Raw genomic sequence first — 24315 nt, forward strand, 5'->3', positions numbered from 1 at the left:
CCCCAGCCTGTTTCTTGCTGGAAATTTTCCCTGGCACATCTGCATATGCTGCTGTTAAACATCTTGGAACAACCAGAGGCATGGATTTGGGAAGGAGGAAATGGAAGCAGGAAGGAGGAGGCGTGGCAGGGTTTGCTACAACCGATTCTTGCTTTCAATTACACTCATCCTCCCAGCTGCTGGCTTCCCATTGAGTGAAACAAGATAGGCCCTGGGAAACTCACACACATTCTTTTATGGAACTGGCTTGGGCTCATCCTCTTAGTTCTGTAGGAGGATAAAAGCTCAGGGCTGGAGGTGGTCTCCAGGGCAAATCACAACTGATTCTGAACCCTTGATCGACAGTTGATCTGGTAGAGAAAAACCAAGACTGTTGTGGTTTGGAAAAACCAAGAGGTGTTTTTGCAGAATATTGCCCCAGAAGAGTCAGCATAGCAAGATATCTCCAATGGTGCAGTAGTGGCACTCATTTTTAACAACAGCAGTCTAGGTGGACTAATGACTCAACAGGAGGGAAGTCATGCCTGGTACTGAAAATCTGACCAGCTACCTGGGGCTAGTGAGGTTGAGGATCTTAGAGGAAAATCTAGAGTCACTACTTTACTAAGCCAGCATAATCTTTTACTGCACTCTAAATATTTATCCTGATACCCAAAATAAGTATGGTCACCACTCCTCATCAAAGATGCTTCTCTTTGCAGCAGACAGAGGCTGTTAAAGAAAACTACCACTGGTCAAAATGTCGAGAACAGCTGATTGCAGGGTGCCCTACTCCAATGGATACAATTACGATTACAATTACGATTTTTAACCAAAGGTACTTCCAAATCACCTCGGCAGTTTGCTAAAATCAACCCTCAGGGAGTTTTGTATGAGGAAGTCTGAGAACTCAGAGCCCCAGCCTGCAGCCTTGGGAAATAGTACAATCAGTATCGCAGGGCTGAGCATGCACCTTGCGAGTCCTCCAGCCCCACAGGCTATCTGAAGGTTCTGAGGGTCAGAGCGCTGGAACGAGGCACCACCCCACTGTTGGAGCATCAGGGAGTGGGACCAAGTCTCTGCAACTGTGACCGAGTTTATCTGGCACACACTAGTTGACATCTCTTCCTCAGAATCGCTGTTCAGTGCCAGCTTTGGTGCTCTGGTCATGAAACAAGACACTGCCCCTGATGATCAATAGTCCTCAGTCTTCTGTACTGGGTTTAAGATATCACAGGACATTCATGAGGCCAAGCTGAACCCATGTTCCTATCCAGTACCTATTAAAAGCAGCAGACAGACTCCTGTGGTAAATGGACTGTCCAAGCAATTAAAAAAAAAAAAATGCGTTTCATTAGCATTTCTTTCGTCTTGGTTCAGACACCTCCCCCACTTCATCAAAATTCCAAACCTCTGAGTACACAATTAGGCCCTAGGTCCAGGTGCACACTGTTTGCTCTGTGTATCACCCACTTTCACCCATTTTATTGTGCTATTCCCAAAGTCACCACCTGGAGCAATGGCTCGGTGCTGTGAGATGTCATTCTGTTTGCTGTGAATACATGTTGCTCTAATTGGCTGATAAATAAAACACTGATTGGCCAGTAGCCAGGCAGGAAGTATAAGTGGGATGAGCAGACAAGGAGAATTCTGGGAAGAGGGAGGGCTGAGTCAGGAGTCGCCAGACAGACACAGAGGAAACAAGATGTTAAGGCAGAACTGAGAAAAGGCATCAAGCCATGTGTTTAGACATAGGTAAGAATTATGGGATAATTTAAGTGTAGGAGATAGTCAGTAATAAGCCTGAGCTAATGGCCAAGCAGTTGTAATTAATATCAGCTTCTGAGTGATTATAAGTGGCTGTGGGACCACAGGCCGGGTGGGACACAGGAAAAATTCCAACTATAGCTGGGCTATAAGGGAACAGCCTCAGAAGATGACAGAAGCTCCCTAATGTGGCTGCATGTGATTTTATAAATGCTGTTTTGCAGGAGTGGCAATCGGGTCTTAGAGGAGACTGAGACACCTAGATAGAAAGGAAGTTAAGAGTCCATCTTAAAAACGAAAACAATGGACCAAAAAAAAATCACTCAGTAGGTGAGTCCTTGCTGCCTGTACATGAGGACTGGAGTTCAGATCCCGGAATCCATGCAAAATCAAAGCAGCCACCTGAAATCCCAGCACCACGGAGGCCAAGACGGGAGATTCCTGGGGCAAGCTATCTACCCTAGTCATAAATTAAGGAGCTGGGGGTTCAGAAGGAGACCATGCAGCAGTAAATAACATAGAGTGTAATTAAGGAAGCTATACAGTATTAACTTCAGGCCAGCACATGTGCTTACCCACACATATACAGGTCTGTCTACACACTTATGAACATGCCTGCTCAAATGAACCTACCCAGCAGTTGCACACATGCGATAAAAATAAAGAATGGGAAAAAAAATTCCCTTGTCTGGCAAAATCTTCACCGCACACAGGGCCCCACACCTATAATATACGGGGAGCTCAGTTATCCACAGTGAACTTTGAGAAAGATTGGAGCCATCTGTCTGGGAGTTTCGGAGGTCATCTCCTGACTTCTGAAGTCGCATTCTGAAGTTTCCACACCCGCTGCCATTCAAGGATTTCAGCACCCTCCAACTGTGTCTGTTGGCCTCATTCCATCAAACATGTCACCATTCGAATGTGACAACCACACACTGGATGCTGTGGGGACTGCCGGCAAAATATTTCTACAGAGCTGTGGCTGGCTGCTGGGGATGTGAAGTGAACAGGCAGATGTTTGCTTCCACGTCTTTGTGGCACCCCACCTCTGAGTCAGTCTGGTGTCTGGTTGACACTTCCACCTTTAAATTCGGATTGCTCAGTTTTTTTTTTTTATCCCAATGCTGAGCTCTTTGCATTTGTTAGTGGCTTCACAAACATGTCTGTCTCTTGATAGCATTAAATTTAGTATTTTGGGATACATGGGGGTGTCAGTGAGAAGACCATAAGCACATTGGTAGTGACAGAGGTACAATTCAGGATGAATGAGACACTCAGCCCCAGCAGACTTCAACAGAGTTAAGGCAGAGGTTCCAGCTGTCCCCTGCCCTTCCACCATTGCTGTGTGAAATCTAAATGGTCTTATAATAAAAAACCGAAAGCCAGATATTGGGGTAAATGCTGAAAGATCGGAGAGATAAAGGAACAACCCATAGCTACTTCTCACCTCACCAACTCCACGAATCCTCTCACCAAATGCCCCTGAGTCCTCAGCCAAAAAGGCTCGTCAGCCGAAAAGTCTTTAGTTCCTATCTCCTCATGCCTTCTATACCTTTCTCTACCCAGACATATCACTTCCTTCTTAGTGCTGGGATTTAATTGCCCATGTGCTTCCCAAATACTGGTAGCAAAGGCATGAGATTTCAAGTACTGGGATTAAAGGTGTGTGATTCCCAAGTACTGGGGTTACAGGTGTGTGTCACCATTGCCTGACTCTGTTTCTCTCCTAGACTGAATCAATCTCAGGTAGTCCACGGTGGCTTTGAACTCACAGAGATCCAGATGGAGCTCTGCCTCCTGAGTGCTAGGATTAAAGGTGTGCGCCACCAGTGCCTGGTCTGTATATTTAATCTAGTGGCTTGTTCTGTTCTCTGATCTTCAGGCAAATTTTATTAGGGTACAACAGAATATCACCACACACCATGAGTGTGTCCCTGGAGTTGTTAAATCACTGCCTGAACTCTGGCAGCCCAGTAAACCAGGCTCAGCCACTCATCACCAATAGACTAATTAAAGACACCAGGAAATAATGGCAAGGAAAGAAAGGCTAGAAAGGGAGATTCATTTAACGTGGCCACAATGGGAAGGGAACGAAGAAGTCCAGTGACACTCCTCATCCACCTTTAGGACCTAAACATGATGTATCCATTTAACTAGAAAGCCAGAGGCACACCCAACTAAGTAGACATGGTCCAAGTGTGGTCCCACCCATCGCTCTTTTCTGAGTTCCAATCCCTCCTATAAGGTGACCAGAAATGTGTGACATCTCTTCTAGGATGACAACTTTTCTTTCCCTTGCTGGCACCAAAAATGCCCAACACTTCCCCTTTTCCCAGCATGAGATTCCTGGGTAAATTACCATTTCTTGAGGGTCCATTGTTTCAGTAGTCTGAGAATGAAAAGGAGATGTGCAAGGTCATTTTAGAACATCTTTATTCTTGAAAGAATGATTCTAGCCCTGATAGAAAGTGTAGGGTAGTAGACAGAGTGCTCAACATCTATTCATGAAGTCATCTAGTTAGTTTTAGTTAGTCATGACTTTCCTAGTTAGTTTTAACTGTCAACTTCAGCCAAGAGTCATTTGAAAAGGGAGTCTGGATGGAGACTAGATCAGACTGGCCTATGGGCATGTCTTTGGAGGATTGTCTTGATTGTTAATTGATGTAGGAAGACATAGCCCACTGTGAGGAACACCATTCCCTAGGCAGGTGGTTCTGGGGTGTATAAGACTGTAGCTAAGCATAAGCCTGTAAGTGATCCAGCAGGAAAGTACTCCTCCATAGTTTCTCAAAGTTTCAGCTTCAGCTTTTGCCCTGACTCAATGATGGACTGTGACCTGGAACAGCAAGCTAAACACATCTTCCCCTAAGCTGCTTTTTGTTATAGCAACAAAAGGAAAGTGGAACAGTGACCTCTGAAATACCCAACATTAATCGGCTTTCTCATGGTTGATGGACAAGTAAACAGCACTTTTTCAGGGTGTCACAGGAGACCACATGCAGCTTTTGTAAAGTGTCAAACAGACTGATGTATCAATGAATAGTTATAAGACATAAATATAATAACCATGTGCATAGAATATGAAATCTGTAATGACAGTTTGCTACTTTTGTTGCTGACCAATGCAGAGCTTCAGGGTTCCCCGGCAACAGCCATGTGGTCTTTTCCACTCAGACCTCCTTTCTTTATCCACCTATCCATTACCCCCTCGACGCCACCCTCAGAATTCCTACCACCCACATCTGGAGAAAAGGGCTCTTTCCCTGATCTGAAGAGACATGTAGAATTTCAGCTCACCATTTCTCATTTCTGTAAACCTGAAGATTCTAGATTAACACAGATTTCCCTAGAATTTCTCTGCAAGTGTGGGTCAAAGTCTGGAGTGTGTGAGATTTTCACACTCTGATGAAAGAGTGTGAACAGGAAGGAAATGCTGACTGGATGTTGAAACCTACCCAAAGAAAACACGACGGAATATGCAACAAGGAGCAGCTCACAAGGGATGTAAAGGAATAGTTCGTGAAGTCAAGCAAGGCAGGCTGTCTTAGCTTCCTTCCCTGCCGCTGTGGGAAAACACACCAGCAAAAGTGACTCCAGGGCTGGAGCACTTATTTTGACTTCTAGCTCCAGTGGGATGCTGCCCATCGCGACACAGAATACACACCCACAGGCAGAGGAGACCTGGCTGTGGGAAACTGGCTCACACGTTACACCAGTGTGAAACCAGGCTGGTCACATCCACATTTAGGAAACAGAGAGTCAACAAGGAATCGAGTAGAGCTGTAGAGTTCCAAGGCCCCACCCTGTAGCTGACAGTTTTCCTATGTCCCGCCCGGTCTGCAGCTACTCAGACCCAAGTAAACACACAGAGGCTTATATTATTTTTAAACTATGGCCATGGCAGACTTCCTGCTAGCTAGCTCTTATATCTTAAATTAGCCCATCTCTATTAATCTGTGGCTTCACCTGCATCCCATTACTTGTTGCTCCTTGGGCAGCTGACTGGCATCTCCCTTTGCCTTCTTCCTGTCTCTCTAGTTAGAATGTCCTGCCTAACCTTATTCTGCCTCACTATTGGCCAAACAGCTTTATTTATCAACCAATCAGAAAAAAAACATATTCATAACATACAGAACGGCATCCCTATCACCACCCTCAATGACCCACTTCTTTGAGTGAAGTTCCACTTCCTAAAAGTCCCAAGCACCATCACCTGGAGACCAAGACATGAGCCTATGAAGGCATTCAGCATTCCAACCACCCTGTGGCTTGGTGTTAGGAGGACTCCAGATCTCAGCTCTTTCAAACACAGCAAGAAGAACTGCATGGCATCAAATATAAACATATCACTCAAGAAATCAAGTAGAACAGAATCAAGGCTTCCATGAACGGTTGCCCCACAGGAGAGTCCTGAAGAAGTATTACAATATGAATGATGATCATGGCCCATGCCCAGGTGTGCGGCAGGCCTGGGCAGCTCTTTCCAGATTCTAGGAAGAATGCCTACAACGTTTGTTTCAAGTGTTGACACCTCTCACACTTAGTATCAGTGGTTCATGTGACACAAACCTAGAGTCTCCTGGAAAGAGGGTCACACCCACTGTGGGTGGGTGCTGCCACCACCAGGCTGGTGGGCCTGGGCTGTGTAAGGAAAGTCGCTGAGCAAGCCTGTGAGCAGCACTTCTCCACTGGTTTCCTCTTCAAGCTCATGTCTTGAGTTCCTGCCTGAGCTTCCACAGATGGTGGATTGTAAAGGTAAGATGAAATAAACCCTTTCCTCTCAAATTGCTTTTGGTCATGGTGTTTAAATTACGGTGATGAAAAAAAAAAGCAAACTAGAATAGGACCAAACTCAGGTGGGATTTGATGCTGGGTCTCATGTGGTAAGGTTTCAGAATTCCAGATCTTTTTTTTTTTTTTTCTGCCTTAAATTAACACAGGAATGGGGGAAGCTATATGATAAATTTGATCCTGAGTCCTATCACCCTATAACAAAGTGAGTGTGCTGAGTCATGGCACACATGGAAATTCCAGATATATGTGTGAAATTGCACAGATTATCACATAGACATATAGTTTGCTACCAAGGAGTCATCAGCATTAAAATAGGAAAGCTGTAGCACTTAGTGCTTGTGATCTTTATAATAGGCATTAGCACATCATGGCAATAAACCATCAGCTGTCCATGGTGGCAAAATTCCTATAATATTTAAGGACTCAGGAGGCTGAGGCAGGAGGATCGTGAGTTAGAGACCAGATGGCTACACAGCAAGATCCCATCTCCTAAAGTACAAAATTAATTAATTGAAAAATAAATAAATTTCCAACGTTGGTAAATGATATAAGATTTTCCAGAATTGTGTGACGTAACCCCCTGTTCTGTAAAGCAACACAGCCAAGGGTCAGAAGACACTGTGGCCCTAAGGGATGATTCAGCTGTCAATAACATTGCAGCAAACCATGCTCAAAGCTCTCACTGCATAACTGCATAGATGTCAGTGTGCGTGGTTGGGATAACACTATGTGTGATTTTATTAACATTTGTAGTTGAATACCTGTTATTTGGGGATAAGAATTGTTCCAAATATTGTGGCCCAAGAATAAATAAACAGTTCTAGCCTGGACTCTCAGATCAGAGAGGATTGTAGTCTAGTTGCAAATATTATCTGTGTTTTCAGTCTATCTTACTGAACAACCAACAGACAGACCAGACCCCTGCCCCCATGTGTGTGTGCTTGTGTGTGTGTGTGTGTGTATGTGTGTGTGTGTGTGTGTAGGCGTGTGTGTGTGTATGAAAAATCTGTATTGGACAATCTATAAACATATTAAATAGGTATATATACTAGGCAGGGTTCTCTAGAGAAATAAAACCAATATAACCAATTATTTATATATGTAAATATATATAATACTTATACTTACTCACATGTATCTATATGTATATACATACATATATATTATTAATACACATGTATATATCTATACATGTATGTATGTATGTATGTATGTATGTGTGTGTGTGTGTATTACAAAGAAAGTTTATAGATTACCTTAGAGAGTGGTGGTTTTCTTTGGTGGCTGCATTCTGGAGAGGTCAAGACCCAGTAGCTGCTCACTCCCCTAAATCTGGCTGACTCAGCATCCTCAACCAGCTCCAAAGGCCTGGAGGACCCTCAAGAGTTGCTGGTATAGAATCTGAGCTACAAAGTTTAAGGAACTACTGTCTGATATTGGTGAAGGACAGCAGCATCAGAGATGAATGTACTGAGGCAGGATTGAAGGCAGGATGGTGGCAGAGCCTCATGTTGAGGCCTCTTTATATCAGGGCCACCATTGGAAGGTGGGTGTAGGATGGATCTCCACTCTTTAGTTCATGTTCTCTGTAAATGTCCTCCCAGACACAGGTAGAGATGTGATTCTCAACCCTGTCAGGTTGACAGTTAAGAATAGTCCCCCCAGGATGACATGGTTCCAATGATACTGAAATGACAGTGTTGGTGAAAAGTTAAGAAACATGAGGCAGAGAATTATAAGAATGTACTAGTCAAAACAAGATCAAATAATCCCTAAACAATCATCTTAGGTAACAGGTGAACTCATTTCATTACAAATTTGCCGTGACCCACCCCAACATACTCATTCTCAAGGTAATTTCCACATTCACCTTTCTTGTCCATTGTCACTCCATCCATCTTTATAACATGCTATAAACCTAAGAACTGAAAATACATGAGCATACATCTGCCACCCAGCACAGATATAGATTTAAAATTCTAATACTGTAAATGGCATTTCACAAATTAATTCAAAAAGTCTGGAACTGTTTTCAATCAAGAGAAAATATACCTCTAACACTGAGAAAGCTTTGCTAAATTACCAATCAGAAAATAGATCCATGCTAATTTAAGATTAATATTCAAATGAGAGATATAATCAGCTCCCGGCTAAATTCTGTGTCAATCTGGATTAATCATACTTCACATCATGTTTTGAAAAGTTCTTTCATTTGACATGTATAGAGATTATGTACTCTGTCATGTCCATAATGACTGGTTTTATTGAACCTGACAGGTATAATCAGCTAATTTGATTTTAAGTTTTAAGAAGAAAACCTGTGTAAAGAATGTACAGCCCAAATGTGATCAATCTTTAAGCTGAGTAATTAGTTCATAAAGCCCTCAAAACTTGTTTCAGTTGGCTTCTGGCTTCTCATTATGGATTATATCATTTTGAATTTTTTGGAAATCATGATATTTTAGATCAAACAACTGAAATGTAATAAAGAGAAATTAATCCTTGCAATATGATTAGCTCAGTTTGTTTATTTAGTGTCTACTACATTGATACTAGGTACTAGGAAAATTATTATTTTTAAGTAGCCCTTTTATCAGGAAGCACAGAGTGTATGGTAAGAGCCACAGAGTAAATACACACATATGTCACATGTTGGGTGCTCGGAGGGATGGAGAGCATCCAAGCAGAATAAAGGAGGTGTTCAGGAGTGTTTCATCTTGGAATTTTTCATAAGGCAAGTTATGAACACAGAGGTAGCAGAAGGCTGAAACTCAGGGAGGCATTTTTTGAGCCATTGGAAAAGAGGAACCTAGACTGATATATGTGAGCAGAGCTGGGACAGGATGAAAATGTGGGGTGGGTTAGAAGACAAGGATGAATGGCAGTTATCCAATTCTTAAGGGCAATTTCTGTGAGCTACAAAACACTCAAATGAGCATAGAAGAAAAAAAAATGGTGTATTTTCTCTAGAGGAACAAGATGTTGGAGGAGACAGTCATGTGAGCTGAACCCAGGCAAGCTAATTTTTAAAAGAATTATCAGGACAGGAAGTAATTATTTTGAAGGAAAGTTTTTCTGGCACAGGGGGTGACATGAGATCAAGACTTGTATTTTAAAAGATAAATATTTTCAGTGAGTTGGGTGGGGGCGTTTTGAGAACAGAATGGGTCACCCCATCTTTCAAGTAGTAAAAGTCACCTGAAGACTTGCAATGCAGGGCAGAGGTGGCCTTGGGTGGGAGATGGGGTGCCAAAACCCTTGAGCATATATTCAGCTCATAGGCTGAGGAGTCAAGAGAGGGCATCTTAAACCCCATTGGAATCAGGCATGAGCTCAGGAAGGGAGATGTGATTGTGTGTGTATTCATGATAACCTATAATATTAGGAGCCTTTAGACCAGACAGACAAACACAGTGTTCCTTTGATGTCTGAATGTGTTTCTGTGTGAGACCTGCTGGGTGTGTCAGCTGTAAAGCATGTGTGCAGATGGCTAGAGCTTCACAAATCAGGTTTCAGTTTTCCAAGTATTTTGTTGTGTAAAGAACACGGAGTTGAGGGGCTGGAGAGATGGCTCAGAGGTTAAGAGCACTGACTGCTCTTCCAGAGGTCCTGAGTTCAATTCCCAGCAACCACATGGTGGCTCACAACCATCTGTAATAATATCTGGTGCCCTCTTCTGGCCTGCAGTCATACATGCTGTATAAATAATAAATAAGTAAATCTAAAAAAAAAAAAAAAAAAACACACAGAATTGGTCCTAAGAGGAATGAATGCTAAAATTAAAAACCAATAACGAAATACAACTATGTTCTCACTTATTTGCACCAACAGCTTTCCTCACACATTTACTCAGTGCATGACCAGTTTTCAGATGAAATGGCTCATTTGTTCATTGCTGTGTTCATCCATATCCTATGAGTGCCTATAGTTACACAACACTGTGTGGTGATATATTGTGTCCCCCAATATATTGTGCACCCTAATAAACTTATCTGGGGTCAGAGGACAGAACAGCCATAATATTAAACATAGAGGTTGGGCAGTGGTAGCACACGCCTTTAATCCTAGCATTCCAGAGGCAGAGATGCATCTGGATCTCAATGAATTCAAAACCACACTGGAAACAGCCAGGCATGGTGACACACGCCTTTAATCCCAGGAAGTGATGGCAGGGAGCAAAAAGGTATATAAGGTGTGAGGACCAGGAACTAGAGTGGGTTAAGCTTTTAGGCTTTTGAGCAACAGTTCAGCTGAGATTTAGAGGCTTCCAGTCTGAGGAAACAGGATCAGCTGAGGAACTGTCGAGGTGAGGAAGCTGTGGCTTGTCCTGCTTCTCTGATCTTCCAGCATTCACCCCAATAATTGGCCTTGGGTTTGTTTTTATTAATAAGACCTTCTAACAATTCATGCTATAACACTGCTTCCTGCTACCACCATGGGCTTCCCATGTCACCCAAATGGTATGTCATACTCTTCACCTATTGGCCCTTTCTGTGGAAAATGTGACTGACTCATGCAGGCTCTCTGTGAGCAGAAGTAGAGGTGAAGCACCTGTGTACACAGATAGTCTTTACTGCTGGGAAACACTGGCCCAGAAAAAGTGACTGTAGCTGCACCCCAACTGTGGATTCAGTCAGCCGTGAGACCACCATCTCCGCACTTTCTCATGTGAGAATTGGAACAATCGCACTGGTCCTTCTGTCCTGGAGGTCTCGGGTTGTTCTGACTGAGAGGCACTAGTGGGTCTCTTTGTAAATAAGTTAGAGTTGAAAAATCTTTAACACATTCGAATTCAATCCAAAATCTTCCCCACCTGCCCCTTTGCACTAATTACGTCTCGTGTTCTCACCGCTCTCCTCGAATCAGTTTCCTCCGTCAAAGAATTCATCACCCTACTCCAGAGTATTCAACTCTAAGGAAAAGTTTGGGGTGGGGGGTGAGAAAGGGAGAATCCAAAATAAATGTACAATGAGTAATAATTACAGGAAAAGTAGACACATATATATTTCAAAACCTGCACTTGCAAAATTTCATTTTGGAAAGAAAAGCCTATCAAAGCATATCATTTTAATTATACTTCTATTACCAGGGGACTATGAAAGTGTATATTAAATTAATGAAATGGATTGCCTCGGTTCCACAGTGGTTATTAGCAGGAAGCGTTCCCAGTTTTCATATTATGTACATCACTAACTTTAATTGCATTAGGCTGAGCTGGGAGAGCTATTTTTAGGAAATATTTCATCCACAAAACAATTTCTGTTGGCTGTCTGCCTACTACAGCTCCGGGATGGAGCTCTCTCATAAATGCTAACTTATTATTTCTGTCAGCCATGCTGAAGCATGTGTGACCTTATTAAAACTACCCCAAGCAGCTCTTCTCTGAAGACCATTGGCTCAGTTTCCCAGGAGGGCACAGAGAAGTGAGAGAGGAAGGCTGGCCAGCAAGCATGCACTTGTAACCCAGTGGCGGCACACAGGATAGTCGTGTATAGGGGCCCTGTGATGGGGAATGTAATGACTGCATTGTCCAGAATATGAAGATCTAACGAGATCAGATTTGTAAGCACGAAGTAAATGAGTTCTCAGTTCTGCCTGTCTGGCTGTTCCCTGAAGTACGTGAATCCAGACTCAAGTTTCAGCGGGCCCTGGGATGGAAATTGCCCAGGCTTATTATATATTCATGTGGCAACATTACTAAGGCAACACCCCCACCTGAATCTAAGGATTACAAAATTGAAAGATGACTTAGAAATCATATATCTCAGGTTTCCCCGTGACCGAAAAGTGCACTGTGGATAGCTGATACAGCCTTTAAGAAGCAGGAGCCTGGTAGTGTATTGACACATAAGATACCCAACAGTACATTCCTGATGGCTTGTTTGGTAAAAACATAAAAAGATGTATACTCATAGACATTGAGGTACTGTGTTCTAGTTCGAGTTGCTAACACACTCATAAAATCAGTAGTGAACACATTCACCGTTCACTACAGATTAGCACAGGATGGCACAGCTGCCACAGAACAGTAGCTAGTGTCTGTCATTTGGCAGTGTGGGCCAGTGGTCTTACCTTCATGGAATCTCCTTAGTCATCATGGGAAACTGAAGCAGCAGAGGACCATCTAGTTGTAGCCTTAACTCTGGCTACACCCTTCCAACTCACATCATGGGATGAAACAGGTGAGTGTGGGATTAAATCCTCAAAATGGTAATTAAGTTCAATGGAAACACCATGAATGCTTCTGTTAAGATTGAATTTTAAAAACCGCACGCCACCTAAAAGAGACACCTTTCAATATAAGAGAAGATGTGGGCTGAAACCAAGAGAAAGGGCTGGTGAGATCACTTGGAGGATAAAGACACTTGCTGCCATGCCTGAGTATCTGCATCAGATGCTCAGAATCCACAGGTTAGAAGGACAGAATTGGGTCCCACAAGTTGTCCTATGATCTCTGTGTGCACGCTGTGGTGTGTGTGTGTGTGTGTGTGTGTGTGTGTGTGTGTGTGTGTAAACAGTAAGTGACCCCTTACAATAAATGAATAAATATAATAAAAATTAAAAACAAGGAATTATGAAAAGCACAAACTTCTAAAATGCATTATGTGTTCTCTAGTTAAGCCCAAGTGCTCTCTATAGCAAACCGCACTGCAGCATGTATGGAGGGCCTTCTAGGATGATAACTTAGAGCAGGGAGGTGTGGCAATACAGAATGTGCACTTACCAACACAGTCCCACAACACAGGAGTGGTGATAAAGTACCAGTGAGACCACAGGCCCACCGTCCAGCATGAGGAGGTATTGAGATGGCACACTTCTGTCCCTTGCCAAGACATAGGAGACCCTCAGAAACCTCATGTGTAGTATGTGAAGGGGGGTGTGTGTGTGTGTGTGTGTGTGTGTGTGTGTGTGTGTGTAAACAGTAACTGACCCCTTTAAGTAAAGTCTAAGATAATCTGTGCTGGTTGGAGTCTGGATTGTGGTTACTCCTGAGGGAGGAAGAGGGGGTGGACTGGAAGACAGCTGGGCAGATCAATGACTCTCTTAGCTTTAAATTCATGGACCTGACATCTATCAAACTGTAACCCATCGCTCCACAGTTCTGCCCATTTATAAGTGTCATGGGTATGGAAAATTATTTCACCAATCTCCAACCTTCCCCCATAGACACTGGATATATTTGGAGAGGTGGCTGCTGGTTCCAGTGCCCTGAACCGGCCGCTTCCACTTCACTGGGTCTGAAGATTCATCTCTGATTGACAGCTGTGACCAAACTTCCCTCCCCACCAACACTGATCCCTGTCAGTCTCAGGACAAACCAAAGAACTCCCCATTTAGAATCTGAATTTGTGTTCTCTCCCAAGAAGGTACTTCCTCCAACGCCTTGCTCTCCTCTCTCAGGCCACTACCACTATGTCTCACTACCAGAAAGCCCTTCCCCGAGTTGAGAATCCGAAGTCAAAATGCAATGTTTTACTCCCCTGTCTGTTTTAATGTTCTTTACAGAGCAAACCCCTCTCCAGAGGGATCCTTGTGTTTGGGTATTTTATTGTGCTTCATCTAAGGCAGCTTTGTGGTAAGGCTTATTCGGCGTTGTATTCTCAGAACCTACAAGGCTTTAAGAGATACTCAGTACTTAATGAGGAAGAGGGCAGACATCTCACCTTTCCTGGCTGGCAGTTAATAATCCAAATCTAAATTAACATTGTATTCACAGTGCTTAGACACTAAGGCAAATGCTAGAACTAAAATTGTATGTATTGAAACTTGGCTGTTCCATATGACGGGGCTGGAAGGTATTCATAATGGAGCCATGACATCTCCTTTATCCTTACTTTCTACTATTGGGAGAGCTACCATTTTTATGGTTTTAGTTTTAAAACATAAAGTAATTTTGGAAGTTAAAAACATAGCAAATGTGTCCCAAGTTAGATTATTATGCATAATCCCTCTTTTTCGGTCTTCTCTCTGACTAAATACCCGGTGTTTTGCTGGATGAAATGGGTGCAGATGTCTTTAAAATGCTGAGGCTCTCTATCCACACTAACCCTGATATTTCAGTGTGACTGGTGTGGCCCCCAGGTAAAATCTTTGCATTGGGTATGGTGGAATTAATGCAGGAGCTTGCCCGAGAATTCCCCTGGAAGACCAGCTGAGGTTTAATAAGTTATTGGAGCCTTTAGGGCTGGTGAGGAAAAAAATGAAAGGTATTTTGAGGTTCCCAAGGTCCTAAGCTCCACATATCACATAATTGTTTGCAAGCAGTTTAACACCCCATGAAGAACCCAGTGTCGTCAACATACAAATGTGAAAACAAACTAACCTTGATATTCCCATGTGAAGAATGTGTCAATGTGTCTTCTGTAAACTCTGGAACATTCCAGATGCATCGGTTCCTCACCAAAGAAGATCCCTATTTCAGTTCAACTCTTAGCACCTGTTTGTGCATGCATGCACACACACACACACACACACACACACACCCTAGACTGGGTGCTGGGTGCTTTGTTTGGCCTCATGCTAAAGGTGGCATGTGTGTGGATTTAAACAATGAACTGTGTCTTTCTTTACCTCCCGTGTGTCTTGATAGGTTGTTTTACAATGTGTGACAAGACTGGACTGTAGGTCAAGGTTCAACCAGGCAGGAATCCACGCTAGCAAATACCAGAGACTATTTCCTCCAAGGAACATGTGCTGGATTCTTTTTTCCCCATAGACTCTATTTTCTCCAATCCCCAAAGAATCCAGTTGCTTTTTCAGCATCACACTGCCCTCTGGCACATGAGCATCCCCTGTTAAAGAGCAACCAAGAACAAGTCCCACGTTGGGTTCGGTTTGATGGTAAGCCAGGAGAGCCAAACAAGCTCCATCAACTGTTCCACTCTCACCAAAAGCCACTCATGTCCCTCCCAGACACTCAACAAGGAATTCTTGTCTCTGCTTTGACACCCCCCACCCCATTTTCACCTGGCTCCTGAACCACTGTTTCATCTGGGTGTCTGCTTAGGTCATTAATTTCTCTGTAAGACTGACTTCCAAAATCCCACCGTTTCATTCCATGCTTTTTAGCACCCAGCGCTGCTCAGTCTTGTGTCCTGGATTATAGCAGGAATCTTAAAAGTTCTTATTAATAAAATCAAACCCGAGGCAGTTATTGGGGTCCATGCTGTAGATCAGAGAGACAGAACAACCACAGCTATCTCACCTCGCTGGATCCTCAGCTGTCTTGTCTCCTCAGACTGGAGGCCTCTGAGTCCTCATCCCGAATGGGTCTCAGCTGAATTACTGCTCAAAAGCCTGAATGCTTAACCAGCCAAAATGCTTAACCAGCCAAATGCCTCTAGTTTCTGGTTCTCACGCTTATATATCTTTCTGCTTTCTACCACCACTCCCTGGATTAAAGCTGGCTTTCTGGATTAAAGTGTGTGTCACCATGCTTGGCTATTTCCAATGTGGCTTGAACTCACAGAGATCCAGAGGATTTCTATTCTGAATGCTAGATTAAAGTGTGAGTGCCACCATTTTCTAGCCTTTGTATCTAGTGGCTGTCTGTTCTCTGACCCCAGATAAATTTATTAGAATACACAATACCACCACACTGATTTATTCTCCTGTGTTTATTTTCCTCGGTAGTTGCTGATCTCCACTCAGGTTTGGATAGATTTGCTTTCCTTCTCCACAGGGCCTGATGCCTAGGCCAGCTGACGTGGGGAACGTTTGCTCCGTGAATCAAGGAAGAGGTAGATTCGAACCGGGCTCCCGGACTGACAGCCTTTTCACTAGACATACTAAATGCACAACCAGCTGAGGGAATGCGAAGTGTTATGGCACATCTCTTAAATGGCATCCCCATTTGTTGTCCATGTTGTCTCTCTCATGTCATTCCAAACACTCTGTTTAAGAACCAAACAGAGTCACGGCAATGTTACAAGACCTGTCCTAGGTTACAGGACCTGTCCTAGATTACAGAGCCTGTCCTAGGTTACAGGACCTATCCTAGGTTACAAGACCTGTCCTAGGTTACAGGACCTGTCCTAGGTTACAGAGCCTGTCCTAGGTTACAGAGCCTGTCCTAGGTTACAGGACCTGTCTAGGTTACAGGCAAGATGTGACAGCCAAGACCCCTCGGTCTGTGGTTCCACTAACCTCTTGCATTGTATCACCCTGCAGCTACCTTCTCCAAGGGAGTGCTTAGTCTTTGTACCAAAATCCTGTGTACGCTTAGTCAATGTTAATTGGTTTTATCTGAAATAGCCCCCTAGGTTCATGTTTGGGGCCCTGAGTCCTTAGCTGGTGGCTAGTGGTAGTGTCTAGCTATTGGTGCTGTTCAGGTGTAAGAGGTGAGGTCTGGAAGCTGGGCTTAGGCACTAGAGTTGACCTTTGAAGGTTCCCTCTGCTTCTGGCACCAGCTGCCTGGTTCCTGGTCCAGCAGTGTGTGAAAGTCTCTGCCACAACTTCCCTGCTAAGAAAGGGAAGAACTGTGAATCAGAGTAAATCCTTTCTTTCTGAAGTCTTTCCTGATGGGTATTTTATCACAGTAATGAGAAAAACAACTGATCCAGGCAGCTTGCTTTGTTTACAGAAATATCAATATTTATTCAAAACCATCTGACAAATCTAATAAAGATTCATTTTTTTAGGTGATTTCTCCTCCTCTTTCCAATGACTTTCACTGTATGAGATGATATTTGGCCAAAAAAGAGGGAAAAAAGTACTACTTGAAATTAGCACTTATTATATATCAATCAAACATTGAGCTATATTTAAGCATGAGTCATTCACGCTTGGATCAATTAGAGATAAAATGTTTTAAATGGAAGCATTATCATCTCTCAGTAGACCAGACATCCTCATAGGCATTCCTGACCAGAGCAATGATCGATAAATCCACAGAAGGGACGAGCCCAACTGGAGATCCCAGAGCTGACTTGTGAACAAAGAAAGATAATCACCTAGTCCATGGTGTGGACTGTGGAGACCCATGGGTGTGATGGAGGGTGAGAGCCTACAGAGTTAGGATTCTAATGACCCTGGGGGTGATGGTGTGGACTGTGGAGACCCATGGGTGTGATGGAGGGTAAGAGCCTACAGAGTTGGGGTTCTAATGACCCTCAGGGTGATCTCTGCATTTCTAGAGTTCCACCACAGCACCTGACAAAGGAATTGCTTTGCAAATCAATTTGTGCAAACCCAGAGATCCTTGTTATGGAGACTCAGCAGTGCACTTGTGGGTGTTGGTTTGCACATGAGCACTGCATCCATGCACAGCTCATGTATGGTCAGAGGGCAAGCTCAGGTGTCAGTCTTCAGGAACTTCAATATGTTTCTGCTGTTGCTGGAAAGGGTTCTCCCGTTAGCACGGAACTTTTGTCAGAGAGTCCAGTCTCTCTGTACAACAGCTTCCAGGAACTCCCTTCTCTCTGCTTCCTGTCCCTCAGTGCTGAGGTTCCTGGTGTCTGTCCATGCCCCTGGCACTGCACATAGGCTGCAGAGATTTGAACTCCAGTCCTCCTGTTAACTGGGTGAGCACCACCCCAGCCATAGAAACACTTCTTTATTTGAACCCTCCCCCACCCACAGACATGCACCACACTCACTGACCAGGCTCTCTCTTCTGACCACAGAGACGCTAGGATGAGCACCCGATCACCCGGCCGGAGCACGGGCTTGACTATACCCACTTTCCTCTGGAGAACTGTGGGACTTTGACAACAAAGTCACTTAACTCCGTCCAGCTGCAGCTGTGTGGGTTTTGCATAATTAATTATTTATACCAAGGCAGACACAGTAATTAACATCCAGATGAATATGATACTCTGATCAGAAACGCTTTGCATTTCAGCCATCCCTCAAGCAAGTAACTGTCAAAACCGGACTGCTTGACAGAGTGGGGCCTGCCAAGCCCCTCACAGACATCTGCTCCGTTACAAAAAGAACAGATTCCCTGAGCAGAGTGTACACACTGGCTGATTTTAGTAGGCAGGGAATAGCTCTGGTTGCCTTCTCACAAATGCTGGTCGATTCTGTCTGCTTCCCTGCACATCTCCTGGCATCTCCCAGAAGGACTGAATTTTAAATGAGGGAAAAAAAAATCTATGTTGTCCTGAATGCCAGCCCTCCAAGTACAGTCGTCAGATGCAAGACTCTTGCTCGGTTGCTCTTCAGATGTGTGAAGGGACATGTCAGGAAACCGCTTCCGTCTTACCAGTGCTAGAGGGCCAACAGCGTGTGAGAATCACCCTTAACGACCAAGTGGCTGCTTGGCACCGCGTTTTCCTGCCGTTTGTATAGGGACGTGGAAACTTCTGAACCTTAGGGAACCACCAAGGATTTTCTGGAAATGGTGGAGAACCAGCCCCCGCCCCCCTGCCCCCAGCAGCTTCATCATGCTCTGTCTGCATCTTACTGCAAGGCCTCCACAATGCGGGGGGGGGGGGGGGGGGGGGCGGGGCATCAAGGGAGGCAGGGCTGCTCCCTAGACACAGGGAGATGGAATCTTCCACCAAGGCCATTTTTCAATTCAAGGCAGAGTGGCCATTGCCAAGAAATGTAATTACTGCTCTGGGCCTGTGATTGTGACCAAGGTGGGTTAGATTATTTATAATCCAATTAATTATTTTGATGTCAGTCGGCAAATATGGATGGAGGACCAAAGGGTACAAATATGGATGGGTCCTGACCGTGCCTCCCTCTCGGGACTGCTTTCCCTGAAGTCCACCTCTCCACCTTTGTAAATGCCAGTTTCCTCATCCACAAAAATAAAAATAAAAAACAAAGAAAGCAAGAACAGTTAAGTTTGTCTAGATTATGAGTAATGTCTCTGAAACCTTTTAAAAATCATGAAATGTCTGTTAGGTTAACAACGAAGAGAGAGGCCAGGCTGTCTTCTGGGCAGATTTTGTTTTGTGGGTGTACTGAGACTTTCACTCTGGTTTCTGAGCACCTTTTAGTTCTTAGAACTATCCAATAAAAAAAATACAGTATGCTCAATTAACTTGGAATTTTGTTATATCTTAGCATATCACATATATTATATATATAAATGTAAGATTCCTCCAATTATTTAGAAATGTTTGTATATAATTTATTTCTTACTTCTCTGGAACTCAGCATTGCTTGTCTGTATTCTACCTCGTCGTCATTTATTTTGGAGGTCTTGAATAAAATGCCATCTGACAGTACGTGGGAGGGGTATGCAATCCCTGGGTAGAATGAACGATGTCATGCCCTTACATAGCACATATTTAGAAATAATGATGGGTCTCTTGGTTCACTTGTTTCACACAAGATGCCTCCGCTCTACCTATGTGGTTCGACGTGATTTGTGCAAGGGTACTGGTGGTTATGATGTGGTTACAAGGGGAGAGGGTAAGGACTGGATAGGGATGTACCAGAGAGATGCTTCATGACATCAAAACCAGACACACCTTTGTTTTGAATTGTGCTATTTAAGCTGTACTAATGAGTGCTATTGCTAATGGAGGAATATATCTAGGATATTGTATATGTGGGACCCAGCTTTTCTTAAACACTTACAAGTAGAGTTACCCCCTGATGATTTCTCCTATCTGAAGATCAATTAAGACCAAAGAAGTTGAAAACTAATACAAACAGAAGAACCAATAATTCAAACTTTATCAAATCAAGACTCTATTAACAGCTGAGGAGACTCAGCTTTCCTTTAAGAAGATATATGGATTACAGAAAGAGGAGATTATATTTCAAGGAGTGTTTGTGGAATATCTGTAAATGCATATCTCAAAGGTAGCAAAAAAAAATCATTCATCTGTCTACGTAGACAGACATACCTTATGACCTTGTTAGTATTGATAGTGAATTAGGAGAGAGATGAAATGATACATACACTGTAGGGTAAGGAGACTGTCACAAAGAATTTTGCTAAATAAGACCTGAGGGGGAGGGGCTTTCTAGTGGGAAGATGTTGATGGTTATTTGGGTCCAATGTCTGAAGACCTTGTATGCAGGATGGTCATGAGTCATCCCAGAGAAAGAAATAGCATAAACTACTCATGAGGAACAGGCAAGATATCCCAGCACCAATCACTGGGAGCGGTGGTATAACTGTGTGTCACACTTGGGATGGGGGATGGGGACAGGTTGATGGAATGGCTTTGGGGGAGGTGACATGTAGAGTTTGTTCTTGTTAGTCCTGGACAGTAGAAAAACAGGCCTGGGTAACTCTCAGCCCCACTTCTGATGACCTTGTGGGGATAGAAGGTAAAGAATGTAAATTCTCCAGCTGGCTCAGCCTTGATTGTGGGAGTCTGTGGGAGTCCAGCTCTGACCTGCTCCCACCTTATGAAGGGTTCTTGGGTAGAGGAGAGAGGAATGAGGAAATATTAGGTAGAAAGATGGAAAGAGATAAGAAAGACAGAGATACAGGGTAGCTTTGGGAGGGCCTGAGTCAATACCCAGCAGCCCGGAGGTTTATTCAAAAGGGTTTTTTTATATGCCAAGGGGAAAGGCAAAAGACCTCCCCCTTGCAAGATCAAAGCACACCGTACAGCCAAGTGTAGACCCTTCCAAACATCCGATAAACATGCCTGTGGCCAAATCATCTCCTTATGCAGCCTTGCTGGGTAAAGCAAGCTGATTCTCTGACCTTGAGTAAGGTCTCAATAGATAGCCTCTGTGGGCCTCCACATTTGATAAACACACACCAATTATGTTCTCTTTGTGGTCATCCATTTTCTTCTTCTGCAACATGAAGTCATGTGTGAAGGCTTTCACGAGGTCTTTGACTTTCAAGAGCCCCAAATTCCTTATTCAGGTGTGGAATCCCCAGTTGGAATTATCATCTTATTTCTGAGTGTGGATCAAACTCATAATGTCCGGAAGTGAAATAAGAACCCCTAGAAGAAAATATGCCTGTGTTAGCCAATCATGAGGCCCAAGAAAAGGGAGCTATGGGAGAAATAACTGCAATGCTCTAGCAAGTCTCCTGCTGGTAAACTGTGGAGAAGGTGTGACATCTGATAGATTGTTTTGCCCATGAGCCTGTGTGACCTCTTCCATGTACCAGAGACAGAGCCCATCCAATCTCCTTAGCCTTTGTCTGCTTTCCCCTTCTGACATAAGCTTTTGTTTTTGCTTTTTTATGCTGTGGGATGTCTTTCTGTATGCTGTGAATATGTGTTGCTCTGATTGGTTGATAAATAAAGCGGCACTGGCCTATAACAAGGCAGCTTAGAGGCAGGTGGAAAATTCAAGCAGATAGACACTGAAAAAACAGGAGAGGCAGAGGGATGCCAGCCTACTGTCCAAGAAACATGCCAACAGACCAGTAAGCCATGGAACACATGGCAAAACATAGATTAATAGACATGGGTTAATTTAAGTTATAAGAGCTAGTTAGCAAGAAGCCTGCCACATGCCATGCAATTGGTCATTAATATAAGCCTCTGTGTGTTTACTTGAGTCTGAGAAGCAGTTGTGGGACCATGGGTGAGAGAGATTTGTCTGGACCACGGGGAAGAGGAGGTGCTCATTTTTGTGCACAGGAACTTTCATCAAGTCCTTTCCTTAAACCACAGCTCACTGATGGTTGTTCTAGAATCTTCTAGACTGCTGTGAGAACAAACTTGTGACAGACAAATGTCATGACTGTCCATCAGTCTCCCAGCCAACCCTGCTGGAATACAGCCTTATGCACAGCACTGTTGACATCTTAGGCCCTTCGCAGCCCCAGGTGGAGATGAAGGAAGACTATGGGAAGACTGGAGAGCTTTCTCCCCACAAGCTCCATTTCTTACTGGCCGTGTGACCTAGTGACCACAGCTATTCTTTGCCATGACTCCTGCGTCACGGAAGCAAGTAAGCTCTCTCGAACCTCACTCATAGGTTGACAAAAGAATTTACAAAGCCAACCTTGGCTATTTTTAGCCTCCTGGCTTCACATCAAAGACCTTTTGCTCACCTTGTTCTGGGCTAGGGTTAAGTCAGCATCAAGGTCATGAAGACCCAGGCAGACAAAGTTGAAGAATAAACTGAATATAGAAACTTAGCTCCTTCTACAGGCTCTCTGCTCCTATACATTCTACAGTCCTATGGATATATCTCTTTTATATGGAATTTCCAAAGTTTTGGTCCTGCAGGTACCCATACTCCACTAAGTCACTGCTATTTTTCTTCTCAACTCAAACCTTGGCTCAGAGGAACTAAAGAGCAAACACCAGAGGGCTCCTGCTGACTCAGCAGCCCTGCCTCTGCCTGGTGCTTATCACCATAATGGTATCATTTCCCTGGGTTGGTCTTCTTTTATCAACTGATTCCCCCCTCCCCCAATTGTAACTAGAGAAACACTTTAGCCATGTACTACCACTAAAAATATAAAGAGGTGGGTTGTGGCAACTAAAACCAACATTCAGTTGCGTTCTTCTTCATTGGTATGATGGTTTTACAGAGTTCTTCAAGAATCCCCCAATGAAGCGGACAGCCACGAGGCACACATGGCATATGGCAACTGAAGAGATAACTGGGCGGGAATGAAAGAGTTAGGGATTTCTGAGCCCCGTCTGGCGTCTTTACAAAGCACTGCTTTCCATACTAATTTAGGAGTATAATCTAGTGAGCACACTTCTGAGACTAAAACCTGTGATTTGAGAGACATGTGACTAATCCTCTCACATGCAAATAAACACATGTGCAGGGGATAGAACTGTGTCTCGCAGCCCCAGCAGCTTGTCTGTGGGTTGCCTGGATGCATCGCAGGCAGATTTGCTCTCTCTGCTGGGAGAGCCTTCTGTGCTCTCCATCTTAGATTCACTGGAGGAAAATCACAGGTCAAGTGCTCAGCCCTGACCTCTGCTGCAGGAACCCTCTGGGTCTTCGCAGTGAATGGGTTAGGCAGTTTTTTACCATCGCCGTCCGGTGGATAAAGAATAAGCAGGTGATTCCTAGCTGTAAGGTGCTTATCAGGTTGGACAAGAAGATCGTTTGGGAAGGCACAAACTCAGAAGCTCAAAAATTTCAGAGCTGTTCCAACTGAGTGTCCTCAGCTGTCAGTGACTCACATACCTGCTAGAGCTGAATATCTGTATTCTGTGGGGTCTTTTGTTATTGGGGGTCCTGAGGCACGGCTTCCTCCTTTCCCAGTTTGTATGGCACTCTGAGAGTACCCACACATCTCTTTCCATGCCATTTGGCAGACTTCAAATGCACTAAGTGTGTAAGTCAATCTGGACCGTAGCATGATGGGACTGATGTGGAGTGAGCACAGCTACCTTATTATCTAAATCTGAACCAGAACGTGGTGCTGTCTCCCAACCTTAGAAAAGACAAAGGCTTTGTTGTTGTCAAACAAGAGTCGGAGAATTAGAGACACTAAGAGTGAGAGCCTAATTCCTGCTAATCACAGGTGGGATTAGGGAAGCATTGTATAAGTATTGATCACTAATGACTTCCAACAGGCAAACAGTGCGATGCGATGCAAATGTTTGTAGGAGCGGCACTCCACTTAATTCCTTAGCAGTTAGGAGAGACTGACACTCTGTTGAGCAGCTTGTTCAGCATCCAGTCATTAGTAAGCTACTCCAGGGTAAGCTGATACCTTACAGTGACTCTACATCTACTCGCCTAGAGGTGAAGTACTCTTAGGTCTACTGGCCAGCCCTGATGGAAGGCATTACATAAAGCAGGTGTTTCATCCTTGTTTATGTGCAAGCATTTTCTAAAGACTGACTGTGTGCCGAATACTATCCAGTGTTGGGTTATTCATCCAGGGACATGGTTATTCTTCTATACAGGCAGAAACTG

This window comes from Peromyscus leucopus, chromosome 22, assembly GCF_004664715.2.
Source record: "Peromyscus leucopus breed LL Stock chromosome 22, UCI_PerLeu_2.1, whole genome shotgun sequence".
Taxonomy (NCBI): domain Eukaryota; kingdom Metazoa; phylum Chordata; class Mammalia; order Rodentia; family Cricetidae; genus Peromyscus; species Peromyscus leucopus.